The 16593-nt window shown below is 38.5% G+C and overlaps 1 protein-coding gene across 5 annotated transcripts in view; it reads left to right on the top strand.

The window, feature by feature from the left end:
- The first annotated feature begins 332 nt into the window (after window positions 1-332).
- fam13b (family with sequence similarity 13 member B) overlaps window positions 333-16593 on the top strand; it is an 83694-nt gene continuing 67433 nt past the window's right edge. For 4 of the 5 annotated variants that reach the window (XM_038698821.1, XM_038698823.1, XM_038698819.1 and 1 more), the window contains exon 1: window positions 333-560. The gene's annotated coding sequence lies outside the window, so the exon portion shown is untranslated. The remainder of the gene's footprint in view (window positions 561-16593) is intronic. The other variant, XM_038698824.1, reaches the window with a different exon arrangement.

Raw genomic sequence — 16593 nt, 5'->3', positions numbered from 1 at the left:
TTTAAATAATAAAAAAATAAACATAAAAAGGAAATGTGTAATAAGTTTGACCTTTGGTAATTCACTTAAAATCAGATGTCTTTTGCTGGCATGTATAAGAAAGGGGCAGTAATGTCAAACAGTGGCTTACATTTAAATAGGCCTCTTATCAATACATTATCAATTAAGACAATTAGACAATTAAGTACAATGCGTGGGTAGGGTACACGGTGAACGTCTTGGATGTCTTAAGTTTTTTGTCTGCTGTCTTCAAGGCGGGGTCAGTTTTTGGCAGCTGTCTCCTGCTGCGTTGAGAGTGAGAGAGGCGGGGTCAGTATTTGGCAGGTTCGTCCCCTGAGCTTGTGTGTGAGAGAGACTCGCTAAGCAACGACCTGCAAACGGGCATCCGAGCAAAAAAACAGGAACCACATCATTATCGAGTGTCTCTGCAATGTTCCCGACGATATTTCTACGCCGTCTTCTTTGATCTCATCGAAGTTGCCGTCTCCACAGAAGTCGGCTAAAGAAACTAAACAAGAAATTAATGCATCTGGCTCCGCGGTCCTGTTTGATTTGACCTGGTAAGGTACCCCGTAGCTGCTGATTAGCTTGCTGTGCTAGCAGCGCTTCTTCTGGTTCACACAGCATCTTAGTAGCTAATGCTAGCGAGCTAAGCTATCTGTGTCTGACGCTTTGTGTTATCTGATTGTTTATTTTAATTATGGCGTACGGGTAGTTTAGAATTATGTATCGCAGTTGTACTTCTATTTAGATGCTATCATTGACGTGTAAAGTGGGTGTTATAAACCGTTTATGGCTTAATTTGTGTTCATTGGTAGCTAACGGCTAGCAACGGAGAGGCAGTTCCATCACATCTGTGGCACCTCCGTAGGCACAGCGAGCTAACTCGGAGACAGAAAAAGAAAAGCTGTCATAAATAATTAAATATTTGAAGGGTTTTGGATGCCACAAGCAAAACTGAACTATGTGTCTTGTTTTCAATGTTGCAGACATTTAATACTGTAACGTAAGCTGTGTATATTCAGTAGTTTCGTGTAAAGAATGTGAGATGCAATGGACAATTCAAAATCACCTGGTTTTGACGCTTATTGTAACGTGTTACTCAACCTGTTCACAGAAACGTATATCCTGTATTTCGGCGTTTGAAGTTCTTGTTCTTTTGAGCCGTACTGTAGTAACTGTAGTTTCGTTTTCTTTTCTGCCCTGACTGTTTCTGGAAAGCTTCATCGTTTACACAGATGCTCCAGCACAGAATCTGTCTGTGCTGGAATGTTCTGGTGTTTTGTGGCACGGCGCTTTGACATTAGTCGATTTTGCTTGTGCTGATCATGGTGGATAGATTGTTAAGTGTAATTATTGATTCAGCAACGTCGGATTTAAGGATGTGACCGGCTGACTTTCATTTCTGGGCTCTCTGAAATCCATTGCACATTACATAATCGTATCTGGCCATTGTCCAGATTTAGGGCGGATTTGACTCTTCTTATGGTGTGCTTGTGTCCCAGAGTATACTGTAGCGTACATACTTACATTATTGTGCATACATGCAAAACTTTTATTTCAGGTAATGTATAATAACATTATATGAGAAGTTGGTTTTGCAGTAGTTTAGAGCTGAAACATTAATTGGTAAATTAATCTGCAACTCTTTTGATTGTCGGTTAATACCAAACAGTCTCAGGTTCAAGCTTTTTATTTTTTTGCTGTTTGTCTTGTGTGAGAATTGGACTTTAGGAAATGATTGCAGGCATAATTTTTTTTTTGTATTTCTTTGACATTTCATAAACTAAACAATTAATCCCTTTATCAGGACAGTATCTGGCATATTAATTGATAATGAAAATAATTGTGTGTTCACGTTGTCACATGTTATTACATACTAGATAAGGGAAGAAAGCACCAGGGTCCAGATTAAATCCCAAAACTGCACACTCTACCATGTTTGCTGTCAAAAATCTTTTGTTCCCTCTGTCTTGACAAGTCTGCTCTGCGCTGGAGGGCTCAGGTTTCTTTGCTGGTGGCATTTGCTAGACAGCAATTGGCTTTTGAATTTGTTACTAGCTGAAAACTATCTTACTTGAGGTATTTTTGAATCTCAGATTTTAGGGAAGTGCACAGACATCCCCCCCGAAATGTAGACACACCTCTCTGGTGACAAACTTTGCACAGATACAAGTCAGTAAAGTTAAGGTCATAAACACAACCACTTAAAATTACATTGGGCCCCAAAACCTAGTGTGAGATCACCGTTATAGATTTAAGATATTATGTTGAAGCCACTCATTGTTTTATTATAAATGTTTAGTTAACTCAACGGCAACACTAATAAAATGCAAGGTCAGTGAGACACCGTGGCATTGTCATTGCACCTCAGCTGGACCTGTAGCCTATTATGTGAAGGATCTCAAGTATGCACATACCAACAGTGCCAAAACTCTCCAACGTCCTGCTGTGTGAGATAAGACAGTGTACGTGAGACGACCCATAGTTTTTATGTGGACCCAAATGCGCAGACACAGCAGTGTCATAACCACACAGCTGCCTGCAGTGTGGGCCTGTTGTTGCCAGGTCAGTGACTGGTTGTTTTAGACTCTGGGTAGGGTCCAAGCTAAACCGAATGTGGTCCAAATCTCTCTAAAGCTGGACCCACACTGCCAGAAATTCACCAGATTTAATCTGTCTGCTTGTGATCACACTTGTATGGAAATATGTTTCATAACTTCAGTTTTTATTGGTTAAAATATCATGTGCTTTTTATAATTAAGCATTTAACTATTGCTCTTCTGCAGAAGAATAAGCTGATATTCATTCATTACCATCGTTTCAAGGAGTAATCAAAGCAGTGCAGTTTGATCGAAACACAGTGATGCAGGCTACAAAGGAAAAGAGATATGTTAACATCTAATAAGGAGACTTAAAGCTTTATCTTGTGGTTCACATGAAGCCAAAATGGGCTGAAGACAGTTTCCCGCAGTCTGGCACTGATCTGGCCCAAAGATTGTAGAAGGTAGTCCATTAGGGAGCTGAAATAACAAAGACTTGAACACAATCTTTTATTCATGTGCTGTTGTCTTTCCCTATCCAAGACTGTAACTGTACTAAAAAAATACTCTAATCCATTGTTCAAATGCACATTCATTTAAACAATTGTAAAAGACTAAAATATGTGACATTGATGTAATATTGCTATGCCTTAGAAATGTAGAAAATAATTCTTGTGACTTTCACCAACTGTTTATCCCATCAGTCACATCTTTGCATTGTGTTTTATTTAAGCAGAAAAAGAGAATGTGATAAGTGGATGCACTAGTGTATGGCCATTTATCTAAAACCAAAACTTGCTCAGGTGAAAGTAAATTTTCACTAATTACTGTGTTGACACTGGATTTCTCATACCTAATTTAGTCTATCCAGGAATTTGTCATGAGAGTAGGGCTGAAGCGATCTGTCAATGACTTAATCACAGAAAATCTGCAGCTATTTTTATCATTGATGATTTGCTTAAATGATGTTGTTGGCAATAATTCATTGGTTCTAGCTTTTCAAATATATTTGCAGGCTTTCTTTTATGATTCTGAACTGAGTATTTTGGAATTTTGTGTTATTGTACTAAACAAGTCAGTTTGAAGATGTCAACTTGGGCTTTGGGAAATAGTTGGGAATAGTTAATATTTTTGACCCAGGGCAGGGTCAGACAATATGATGATATATACGGAGAGATTTTTAGAGATTGGGTTGGTGTTGGTGTACTCTCGTTTTTGCGACTAGGTAATGGCAGAGGATTTGCAAGGATTTGAGACAAGCGCTTAAAGGGAATTTTTCAACCTGGACCCATTTCTTTTATAGTTGGTCCAGTATTGAGCGAGCACATTGCAGTCGGCAGCATATGGGCTCAATGTAATGTGATCTTTTGGGGCAATTGCTCCCTGTCAAAGTACTTCTACTAAAGTGCTTGTTCATGTTAGTGCCACTAACATGATAAGATTGCATTTACATTTACTCATTTTATCCAAAGCGACTTTGGCTAAAATACACATTGCTATGTCAGAGGTCACACGACTCTGGAGCAGCTAGGGGTTAAGTGTCTTGCTCGTGGGTGGTGGATGTGTCTCTCACACCAAAGGCACGCATCTCATCCACTACGCCATCACCTTATTACAAGTGTCTGGCAACTTTATGGAAAGGATCCCCACAGAGACAGACCTTTTAGAGTAAGATCCTTTTTGTTTAACAAGACTCCCGTGACAAAAATAGTTATTTTACCTCTCTGGTCAACCGCTGCCTTGATCACTTAGTTTGTGTTATTATCATTGTAATAACACAAATAAACAAAAACAACAAAGTCACACAATAACTGCAACAAACGAACAGGCAGAGGTAGATGAGCAATTCCTATGTTCTGCGAGGGAAAATTGTTGTTTTTAGCAATGGAGTCTGATGACTGTTTCTGGTTAAACAAAAGGATCTTACTCTTTAAAAAAGGTCTGTCTCTGTAGGAATCCTTTCCACAATGTTGTTTTTGTAATAACAATCTGAGTCTGTCAGTGGCAAAAATAAGGACTTTATTCAATTGCTCAATTGTCCACAAGGGTTGTGTTGCAGCTGGGGCTGCTCGTTTATGGCAATCTGGAACACGGTAAATATTTTACAAGCTCGGACCAGGTAAAGCAGCTCTTTACACACCGGGTTTAGTATAAGCATAAATAATATGTAATTTGTAAAGCTATGTGTAGAAGAAAAGTCTTCTAGTCATTATCCCAATCAAATTTTGATTAATTGCACAGCCCTGTTTGCAGCTATGTCTTGCTGTCTTGTGCTCACTCAATACAGAACCAGTTTCAAAACATGTTGACCTAAATTGTATCAGATAAAAAATATGGTCCAGGTTGATAAATACTGAAGTTACCCTTTATTTTTACTGTAGATATCCATACGTTACTGTATTATTTGAAATGTATTTGCACTACACCATACCAAAACAAACACTTGAGAATCAGAAGGCCACAGCTTCAGGATCCAAGAAGGCAGATGGAGAAATCCTGTGCCGGGCGGCAGTAGGTTTAAGGGCAATGCTCTAACTGTACAGCATCTGCTAAATGTGTGAAACCACAAGAGTGATTGCACAGTGATGAAACTCACATGACTGGAAATACAGGGCAACAAACTGTCATAGTTTATATCGATAACCTTTGGCACCATTTTCTACACTGGTTGGTCGCCATTTGCTTTGGGTTAAGTCTGTGGTTTCCTGTTTTAAATTTTTTTTTTTTTGTAATCCGAAAGCCACAAATTAAATATAGCTGTATCTCACATTATACATATTTAATGACAAATGCCCATTTACTCACAAACTGACATACACTCATTTATAAAAAAAATCTTTTAAAATATTAAAAGTAAACATTTAGGAGAGCCTTTAAAATAAATAATACTTTAATAACCTGTCATGTCATGTATGCTGTGTGAGACATCCTTTGAAGCACACAGTCAGTTTGCTTGGTCACTGTTTGTTTGCTCTTCTGTCTGCTCATTTGTCAGTGCACTCTCACAGCTGGTGTTTTGATCTATTGTTTACACACACACAGATGAAAATGATCCTATCCTGCTCAAGCTATTTGCTCTGTGTTAATAGAGTCCTCATATAATAGAGCAAAGGGTTATTTGATGATATTTAACAACAGACTTGGGATTTCCTCATTTATTCACTGTAGTCTCACTTCCTCATTGCACCGTCACTGCTTTCATAGAGCTGTCAGGCGTGTACAATATAAAGACAACAGATGGAGAGGAATTTTTTTTTTTAATACAGCAAAGGCATACTGGCTGGTATTTTAGCATGCAGTGGTCTGGAAATTTCCATCAGTATCAGACAGCGCTAGGGAGAGAGGTGATATAGATCAATACTAAATCAATAAAGCTCAGTGTCATTGTCTAAGACGAGGCTGGGCTCAGTGACTCCGGCAGGTTCTGCTAATGTTTGGATCACACTTGATCCACACTGCTCTGATGTAGCTTTGAATAGTAGTTTTGTGTTGTGAATCACAGTGAAACACTTAAAGAGAAATAAAGAAAGGTTATCATGACCCCTAAACCAAATCATCAGCTGACTATTATTTTACATCCCTACATAAATAAACAAATAAAATTGGCCATAGGTGATTGCCAAATGATTTAATTACTATATAAATTAATTTTAGATTTTAAGAAATGCAAACAAGTTGATTTGAATTCAAAACTATGCTGCAGGATAATGCATCTGCTACAGAATAGTGCACTGGTATGTTTTTTAGGGCTGGGCAACGTGATGATACCATGAGATTATCTGAATGTATTAACTTTCGGAGATTTTGTGATGATGATAGTAATAGATGATAGTAATTCTGTGGCAGCTTTTCCTTTTAACATCTCGGGGTAGTGCTTTGGTTTGATAGATGTTTAATAAGTCAAGTCCATTTTATTCATACAGCCCAATATCACAAATTACAAATTTGCTCAAGGGGGGCTTGATGATTGAAACAAATAATCGACTATTCAGATTATGAATTGCAAAATTACACAATGTGTCTTATTTAGCTACCAACATTTAAATTAAACTTGAGGTTTACTGCTTTCAAAAATGGATCTTTTAATGAACGTTTCTGCTACAGCAAAAGAAAGTTCCACTGAAATCAAGTCCTGATCTGAGCAGCTGATCTGCTGTTTAGTGACGGAGCAGTTTACACGCCAGTACTGCAACACACCGGGACAAACTGACACCATATACAAAGAAAGGAATAACGTCAAGCATCACATTTGCCGAATTTACAGGGGGGGGTCAATAAATATTATAATAATTATTAATTAATGATTTTATAGTAGACACACAACATTTATATATTTTCCCCTAACTCAACAACTCACAAAACTCTGATATTTTTTTTAAGGGAGTTTGGTGCAGATTACCTGCTGCCTCACGCATAGACAGGAGAACTCTTTTCTTTAGAAAGTATGAAATTGTCCGGTGTTGTGTAATCTTGCGCACTCGGCAGCAACACGTTCTCCAGCTGGGAACGTCACCGTTAGTGATGCATCGTTTATAATTGTAAAGTGAGGGAACATCTGGAATGTGAATGTGGCCGTTGTGTATCATAATTATGTGCTACTCTCAGCGCCATTAAAAATCAATTAAATTGACTAAGGAAAGAAACTGTATAGAAAACGTTACAGCTCATAACGTGAAGTAACACGGCTTTAATCGTAAGCTAGCTCGCTAACTACCTTACCAAGACAAGTCTTCATCATCCACACAGCAACAACGTTACGCGCATCCTCTGCAGATGCTCCGGTGTTTCCAGGAAAGTTCAGCTTTGCAGACGCTGCAGGTTTTAGGTGTTACTGCAGCGCTGATGTTGTGTCGTTTTAGTAACTTCACTGTTCACATCACTTTAGTCCGTTAAGCTGACAATGTCGTTACGGCCAGATGACGTCATGAACGAATTGATTAGTAAATTTGTTGGCAACGAATTTAATAATCAATTTTTGTCGACTACGTTGATTAGTTGTTGCATCCCTACCAGTCTGTACAGTCAAAGTCCTTATAGGCAAGTACTCGGCAGCTATCTTGGTAACGCCTCCAGGAATTTATTTTAGACCAACAAAACCTGGGCCTTATTTGAATGATTGTGGAGAGGGCCTTAACTGCACTTTCAATGGTCACTGGGACATAAAACTACATGAATAGAATCACCAATAAAATCTGAAAAAAAATCTATAAAAAAGGTTGATGACATTGCCCCAAAATAAGGTTTAAAAGGTGTTTTTCCACACCTGCTAAACTTCTACTGCGCATGCATGGTAATAGTGACACATGTGTAGTAGACCCTTATGTCAGTGGAACCACACGATTTGCCGCCTCGGCTGTTAAAAGCAAATGACAGGCTTTCTAGCGGGAGGGGTGGGATAACCGCGGTGGCGTTATGGGTTTTTCCAATAGAGTTATATTCAGAATTCTTAAAGTGACATCTATTAAATGGTACAGTATACGACACCACCTGTCCTTAGACCTTCAATTCAGATGAGTAAAAAACTCTTACTGGGAAAGAAATGAATGAAACCTCAGAAAGAGCAACCCAATCAGCAGAATTAACCAAAATAGACATTCGTAACTGGTTATTTGAGCCATTAACTGTTTCCCCATCAATTTTCCAGAATATGTACTTTATTGTAATTGATCAATCAATGTTGTAATCTAAAATAAAAAACGACATAGATGATTAAAATGGTACAGAGGGTTTTATTCATGCCCCCACCCCAAATCCATGCAGACATAATGCATTCAACACATTCACTGCGAGTGTTAAAAATGGCGATAAGGGAGTTCCTTCTCAGCACAAGGGTGGAACGAAAATTTATTAAATGAAGCCCCTATTTATAGTACTTAATGTCCTTGCTATATCAGTTTTAATCTGTTCATCTGACACACATTAATTGTTTGAAACCCACAAACAACTACTTTGTGGTTGGAGAAATCATCATTTGACCAGAAAATCCAGATTTATTACCTAAGCCAATTAGCATGAATCACTACAAGCGCTAGGGACACAATTTTGAAGGCCCAACAGAAATGATTATACATAGAGCAATACAGTAAAATGCGTATAAACAAAAGTCTCTTAAGCTTAAAGATTGTAGAACGACTCTACACTGAATGTATACAATGCTAAAAATGCACTTTAGATGTTTTACTGTGTTACACATAAACATTGCTAACAAAGTGGTAGGGCTTAGTTTTAATTGCTTAAAGATCAAACATGTTTCTTTTGACAAATTGTCAAACCCACATGTAAATAAACTGTTTTTGTAAGCAGTAGTTGATGTGAAGTTGTGATGTGAAAAAAGCTGAGTCAATAAACAGCTAAACACATTAAAGAAAGAATATGCGTGACTGTTCACCCAGATGGCAACCAAGCAAACTTCATGCAAATGTCCCGAACAAAATCCTCCACTCCCACAGTTGCCAACACAGAGCTGCACTTGTTTCCACTGTAGGCGTTCAAGCTTTTTGCAGTGTCACAGCCCCTCAGGCCAGTAAGGAATGGGTCTTATTTTACAGTTTCCCCTAAAGAGTACTGGTATGGAACATCAGCCCTTCTTTGAAACCTAGTGGAGAGTGACATGAAAGGTTGGAGAATGTGAAAACCTGTGTAGTGAAGCAGGGGTAAAGTTCAGGTTCATTTGGAGACACCTGTATTTACTGATCTTAACAGGAAATGTGGTTTAATACTACACATCACAGAATTCTGGGAGCGGCAGAACAAACTACTGTCGTTTTAATAAAGAAGTCAGGCAATAATTTGCCTTTTTCCATCATTCTGTGAGCAACCATGATCTGATTATATGCTGTGCACGAACAGCAGGGCACAATGAAAGGAGTTGTTTACCTCACTGAGAAGTTGGAGGTACGCAGCGTGCAGCTCTTTATCTAACAGCTCACCGTGGCTGCTCCTGTCGGCTCCATTACTCCCTGAAATATTTCAAACTGATCTGCTGCCAAAAATGGTCTTGTTTTGTAGACGCAGGATGATGAACGATAGTGGTAAGTGCTAATTTTCTGTGACTACCACTTGTATTGCCTGTGAAATGCTTCATTGTGAAGCTGCATCAGTAGGAAATTTCCCGTTTGCATAAGCAGTAACTTAAAACAGCGTTTTTCCGGGAATGACACCCAGTTTGTAATATTGCAAATATGTTAATATTGCAATACTTTCATCAGTGGGCCATAGGCTCAATTACCACTATGTTACCTCATTCAGTGATAGATAGGGACTTATTATTTATATGATAATCTTAAAGATTCTTACTTTAGATCACCAGTTCAGAGAAATTCTCTCCTCCTTTAGCAAATGCAATTAAGCAGGTCACTGAACCCCAGTAGTGGAAGCCCATAGTGTCTAGCTGCAGAAAACTTTTGTTGTACTGGGGTGAAATTGTCCAGTATGCATTGGTTGGGGAATAAAACAATAATGATTATTAATGATTATTTTTATTGTGATGTAAATGGTTTTTTTTATTAAACCTTTATTTAACCAGGAAAATCCCATTGAGATTACTAATCTCTTTTTCAAGGGAGTCCTGTTCCTCAATAACAATATAACAAATGGGACTCGCAAACAAATTAGCACTTAATTTTTCTATTAAGATATTTATTTTGTTGAGGAAAAGGGCCTAAAAAAGATTTTACTTAATTTTTCTCATGCATATTTGCTGAAAAAAGATTTTATCATAATTGTGTTGAATGTTCTACCTCATATTTGTTAAGTGATCCACTGTTTGTCCTCTAGCAGTGTTTTTCATCTTCTGACCATAAAGAATAGTCTAAAACCACAATTAAACATCTGGTTTCTTCAAATTTCACTCAGGAGCAAAAATCAGCCTTTAAACTTGAAAGAAGTAATGCTTTGATATTTATTGTGATAATTATCAATATCGAATGATATGAAATTTTTTATCGTGATAACATTTGGTCATATCGCCCAGCCCCAATGCATAGAAAGTGCAATGCTGATAAGGGCGTTGGTACCCTGGCATTTTGTTTCTTTTTAGATGAATGTAGTAAATTATTATTTTATTAGCAACGTCTCTGCAGATAAATGAATTAATTCTTTGGTCTATGAAATATCTGAAATTTGTTAATTTAACCATAAATTGAAGTCTTCAGATTGCTTTTTTGTATTCGAGTGATTGTAGAAAGTAAAGAAAAGCAGCAAATCGTCACGTTTGTGAACCTGGAAACAGAAACAGTTTTTCCCCCAGCAATTTGATAAATTATTTTAGCTGTATAACAAATATGGTAGTCTAGATTGGTACAAGGAACAACCTTAAGCTCTGTTCTCCCCCTCGGCAGGATTTCATCAGAATATTCTTTAGGCTTCAAAGAAAATCCAGTCGAAGAAAATTCAGTCTGAACTTATAGTTGGATAAGAACAAGTCTCTAAAAGGAATCCTTATTTTTGTTGGGCGTTCCCTACGTCTTCAAAACAAATAAAGGTAATATTGTGCTGCTAGAGAGAGAGATAACGAGGCCTAAAAAAGCCCATGTCCCCTGAAGACGTGCTTATTAATTTATCACTGACAGGGGTAGCCTGGGATGAGCAGCTAAACTAGGCTAGGGCAGCAAACTGATGCTACTGATTCAAGGGCAAACACTGCCTTTACTGCCTCTGATTCTTTTCTCTAGCTCTGTCTCTCTTTACATCACTTACTCTTTTTTTCCTGTCACTTTCTTTCTCCCCGCTGCTTTCTCTCCTCTAATCTTCCTCTGTCATCTTCTGATGCCCTTTTGTTCTCCATAACGCAGTCTCTTCTCCTCTTATTTTTCCTTTCATCCATCTACATCCACGCCTTTCAGCCTGACTTGATCTGCTGATATCTGCCTGTATCTGCATGTGTAGGAAATCATGAATTCAATGCATGAATAAGGCTGACTTCTTAACATTGACCTGCACATTTCTGCATGTTAATCCCCATTATGCTTGCGTGTCTAAGATGTGGTTAAGAGCCACAGTAAAATATAGAAAGACACATTAAAATTCCTAGTTGGAGAAACATATATAAAAGAATACAGTAAGTTAATGCTACATGTGTAAGGAAAGTTAGAAACTGTTGATATGGTTAAATACCAACTTTTTCTCCTAATGTTTTGCATATTGACTACACATTGTTTATTTACCGTTGACCGTACTGTTATGGCGGCCATTACTCCTCTGGCTTACTGCCACAAGTGAAGCAGGAGGGCTCAGTGTTAATGGCACACTGCTTAATATGTGCACAAGCAAACACCTAACCATCATGTGGGTTTTTAATAGTCGCATTTCCTCTCTGTGTATGGGTATGCTGCAGGCTTTCATTTGCAACATTTTATTTTTTTAAATCTATTAATTTGTACACATGGGACTGATATGACTAAAAACACCATCTTCATGTTAAGCAGGTTATTTATAGACTTCCTGTTAGTGGTTTCTTGCCAGGCAGTTAAGCACCCTAGATGGCCGGCTATTAGTTGAAAATTAACATCACTTCCATGAGGTGATACATTATGAGTAATATCAAAGTCATTATAGGCAAGTCATGCCACTTGGCCGCCATCTTGGCAACGCCTCCGGGCAGCTGTTTCAGACTAACAAGACCAGGCTCCTCTGAATGAATGGGGAGAGGGCCAGAACTGCACTTTTACTGGTCACTGGGACATAAAAACTACATGGATAGAATCAGCAGTAAAATCTAATAAAAATTGCTGAAAAAGTTTGATGACTTTGCCCTAAAATAAGGTGTAAAAAGCATTTTTCCCAACCGGTTATACTTCTAAGCATGTGTCAACACTTCCACGCATGCACAGTAGAAATAAAACAGACGCTTACGTAAGTAGAACCACACGATTGGCTGAAATATGTTTCCTGCTTCGTCTGTTAAAAACAGATGATTGGCTTTCTAGAGGGAGGCGTTTCTCCTCTATAAAATGTCTCTGGTAGTATGTATCCAGGTTCCAGGATTCAAGCTAAGTCGTATTTGCGTGCACCGTATCGTGTCCTACACACACACACACACACACACACACACACACACACACACACACACTATATTGGCTCAGTCACATACTCGCTGTTTCCTGTCAGCAGGGTGCAAAGTTAACTTTTTTGTCCACCAGGCAATGGCTAGTGGATGCTTAAAGTGAACCAGCCATTCAATAGATTAACATCGTTTGCAGTACCATCGCACAGCATTTGGCTGGTGCTAATTTTGCACCCTGCCTGTCAGGCTCTTGATAGCGTTCAAAATTAGTCTGCACGATAGTGGTAAATCTGGGCTGCTCGACAAATGTGATGATTGCGTTCACGGCCCATTTCTGTGGCGTCTGTCTGAAGACACTTTCGATTTGTTTTTGCTTGTTGTGAATGTATTTCGTCCATGAACAAAACAAGTCCAAAGCACTTTACACCAGCCTTTAGCTTTACGAAACACTTTTAAGGATGATTAACTCAAAAAGATGTGCTATAAACTGATGCTAGCCTAGCAACAATGAGCCTACAAACAACTCATAATGCAACACTCGCTGAAGGAGTTGATAATACTGTCTCTTTTCAAAAAACATATCTGATGTAGTGAGAATGTAATTATCTAGTCCTCAAATATAATACACCCCCCAACTTTTTCAAGCATAATTTCCAGGAAAAAAAAGTTCTGTTCGAGTGAAATACCAGACATTCATTCTCACACTGGTTGTTTTGTAGAGATTCAAATCAGAGAGTTCAGTGGGTTCAGTGGGTTCCTCAGAGTTGGCCCGAGGTGGTTTTCAGCTTGTTTGACCTTTTTAAGATTTTAAGTCAACAGAGTCAATCTACTCACAAATCTGGAGATTTGTTTGTTTGTGAGCAAAGAATGTTGTCTATTATTTTTTTGTTTTAACTTGTTCAACTAAAATACATTTAATGATCTTTGAAACATTCATTTTAGCTTTTTTGTTTTGTTTTTTTACCTCCTGGGGTTTGTAGGCTTTGAGGCAGAAATCTGATCGATCTTACCTTCAGAAGTGGTCTCCCGCTGTCGGACCTTTCTGTCTGTCACTTTCTGCTTCCCTGATTTTGGTTGACCATGACAGCTTGGCCAGTGGTGATAGAATTTGCAGAGTTACACTGCTTTGATCTCTTTTATTTTGGGGATTTCACAACGTGATGCAAGTTGGATGAAATTTGCTGATTTATTTATAACCTCGTGAATATTTTATCTTCATTGTGGTTGTTGCACTTTGTTTTAATGGAGCTGAGGCTATTTGGCAGATCACAGATTAATCATAACAGGGTTTTTGTTGTCATATGTGATGCATATAAAAATGTCTGAAATATAAATGTACTCTTCCATTTGTTGATGTACAGGCTGCAATTTCAGTAATTGAACAAATGCGGAAAGGGATCCTTCATTTCAAATGACATTATTCAGGACATCAACGTATGTTTTTGTTGATATTCTTTTAGTGAGTGTGTCTTCCCCAAATATGTCCTCTTTGTTTTATCGCTCTCTCTTTAGTATTCCGTTAATTTAATGGTTTGATGTAGAATGAGTGAACGGTAATCAGGTTAAATGTTTCCCTAAAGCATACTTCACAAGGACAAACAGTATTACAGGTATTGAACCTGTGACCTTTCTGTTAAAGGACACTTGCTTTAAATGCTGGAACCCTGCAGGCTGCTGTTGGGTTCCTGTATGAACTCTTCCGCTTTTGGAAACCAATGGAAATCTGATGTATAGTAGGCTTATTTAAATTTACTGCTGCCACAGCTGTGGTACAACCGTTACTGAAAACCTACTGTGAATTAAGAGAGGTACATATTTCCAAATAGGTCTGTTTCCATACCAGACATATATCTAAGTTTAGCCAATAACAAGCGTTTTTTGTACAGATGTTGGCAGCTAACACGTGGCAATAGAATTGGTCCCTTGGTATGAAAGCTGTGAATTCTGAAAACTGCAGTCTGTGCAACATTTCAGATACAAGCTATTTGAACAAACAAGGAGCCAAATCATACCCGCTATGTTTTTTCACATAGTTTATCTTTGTCCCTTCTGTCTCTTGAAAGTTCAGCGAGATGATTTTCTCATAGTAAAATATGAACTTAATCTTTACCATTTAGCTTAAGTTAAGACTGTTCAGAATTGCATGCACCTATCTGCGGTTTCTTTAACACTTGTTAGGATTACAAAACCAGAAGTTTTACACTTACAGCATCAGGAATGTAGCTAAAGTCATAAATTAAATTAGTGTGAGGGGTTTACAGATATAATCCTTAAGGTCACCGACTGGGTTATATTTCCGAATCGAAATCGCAGCGCCTCCGTCTGTAACCCGCAATAGCCAATGGGAGCGAGCTGACCGGAAAGCGTCACCAACGTGTTGTGTATTTGCTCTCGCTATAATATGTCTAATCATGCTGATTCCCTCTTCTCAGCCACGAGTTCATCCACAGCTTTACTTTTTTTCTGTGCATAACATAGCACACTCAAGTGCAACCAGCTGACGACGACATGATTGTTTATGTCTGAAGTCATGTTTGATCAGACAAGTTTCTATGAGATCCCAAGTCCCTGGAGACGGCACTAAAATCATTTAGTATGAATGCCAAGTGTGTAGTCGTCCGTCTTAACTAAATTGTCTGGTGTGTGTGTTTTTTAAGATTAAAATATGAACAAATATGTTAATTCTGTTGTTACGTCTTTGGTATCCCGCATTTTTAAAATCATTAAGATTTGAAAATCGTCTGGTGCACACTAGAGGATTTTCAAATCTTAATGATTTCATATTAGTTATGTCTCCCTTTTAAACGTCTTGTTCTCATATGATCCGTTGGCCCCTTTCCCTTCTGGTCCCACAGTTTTCTCTTTCTCCCTTTCATTTACGTTTTCTTTCTCTCTCATCGCCTTACTGCCTTATGTGTCTCTGTTTCCCGTCTAACAATGACCCTCATTGTTGAGCAGGAGGTTGTCAAGCATGGTATCTGGGATTAAGACACAGACAGACAGACAGAAACACAGACAGAGCCATTCTAGACTGTTCCATTACCAACCAAATCCTCGCTACAGAGGCCTTTCAGGATAAGTTTTCATGGCAGACAAGGAACTGGTTGGGTCACATTGAGTGTCCTAATCTCCTAGTGTCATTGTCCTCATCCCTCAAGTGTTTGAGCTTGGATGTAACCAGGCCACCTTTGCTCAAAGGTGTATGCACTATGGTGCTGTGCTCTATAGTCCCTCAAATTGTTGACATTAATAATCATTATATTCAACAATATGTAGAAGGTTTTTAATACACTCAGTTTGCTGGTTTGTGCTACCTTTGGTTTCAGTAGTATGGGCCCTGACCCAATACAAGAATTTTTCTAATAGTGGGATTTTCTAGCTTTTAAAGAGGCTTAGGACCTAGCGGTGCCAGTTCAGTTGGTTTTGGAAAGAATAGGGGCTGAAGAATGCCTTTAGAGGACTCCGCAATCTTTATGTGCAAACATAAGACTTCTGAAACCCCCATTTAATAAGCTTAAGAAATAGAAAACATGAAAAAAGGTTCAACTCTTCAGCCTGCAACACCATGCTCAGGTTTAGTGGAGTTCATATGTACTTTTATCCCTACAAAGGCAGAAGTAGATTAGAGGCCATGACACACCAGGCCAAAGCAATACCTCTGTTCAATTCAATCTTATTTATAGTGCCAATTCTTAACAGGTTATCTCATTGCACTTTTCGTGTTACAGGTCTAGACCACATCTTTGCAATATTATTTACAGAGACCGAGAGAGAGAGACATAGCAGGAGGAAAGACAACACACAGTGGCACAACGTATGTTCCACATAGAGATGTAAAATAATAGTCATGGTCTGTTCTCAATCTACGGTGAAACTGGGAACCATATGATGTGCACCCAGGTAGTGCTAGTAGACTGACTACGTCGTAGTCAGTCGAGTAACGTCGAGTAACGTTAACTAAATTTCCACAGAAAGCAACATGAAAAGGCTTCCGACACACTACGCTCCTTAGTTAGTAAGAGTCAAATGAGGCTTACTGTCCAGTTT

This window comes from Micropterus salmoides, unplaced genomic scaffold, assembly GCF_014851395.1.
Source record: "Micropterus salmoides isolate LMB-PRFRI ecotype aquatic unplaced genomic scaffold, ASM1485139v1 Ms_hic_scaffold_5, whole genome shotgun sequence".
Lineage (NCBI taxonomy): Eukaryota > Metazoa > Chordata > Actinopteri > Centrarchiformes > Centrarchidae > Micropterus > Micropterus salmoides.
Note: the sequence above shows the minus strand (reverse complement) of the source record. Positions and strands in the feature narration are given on the sequence as shown.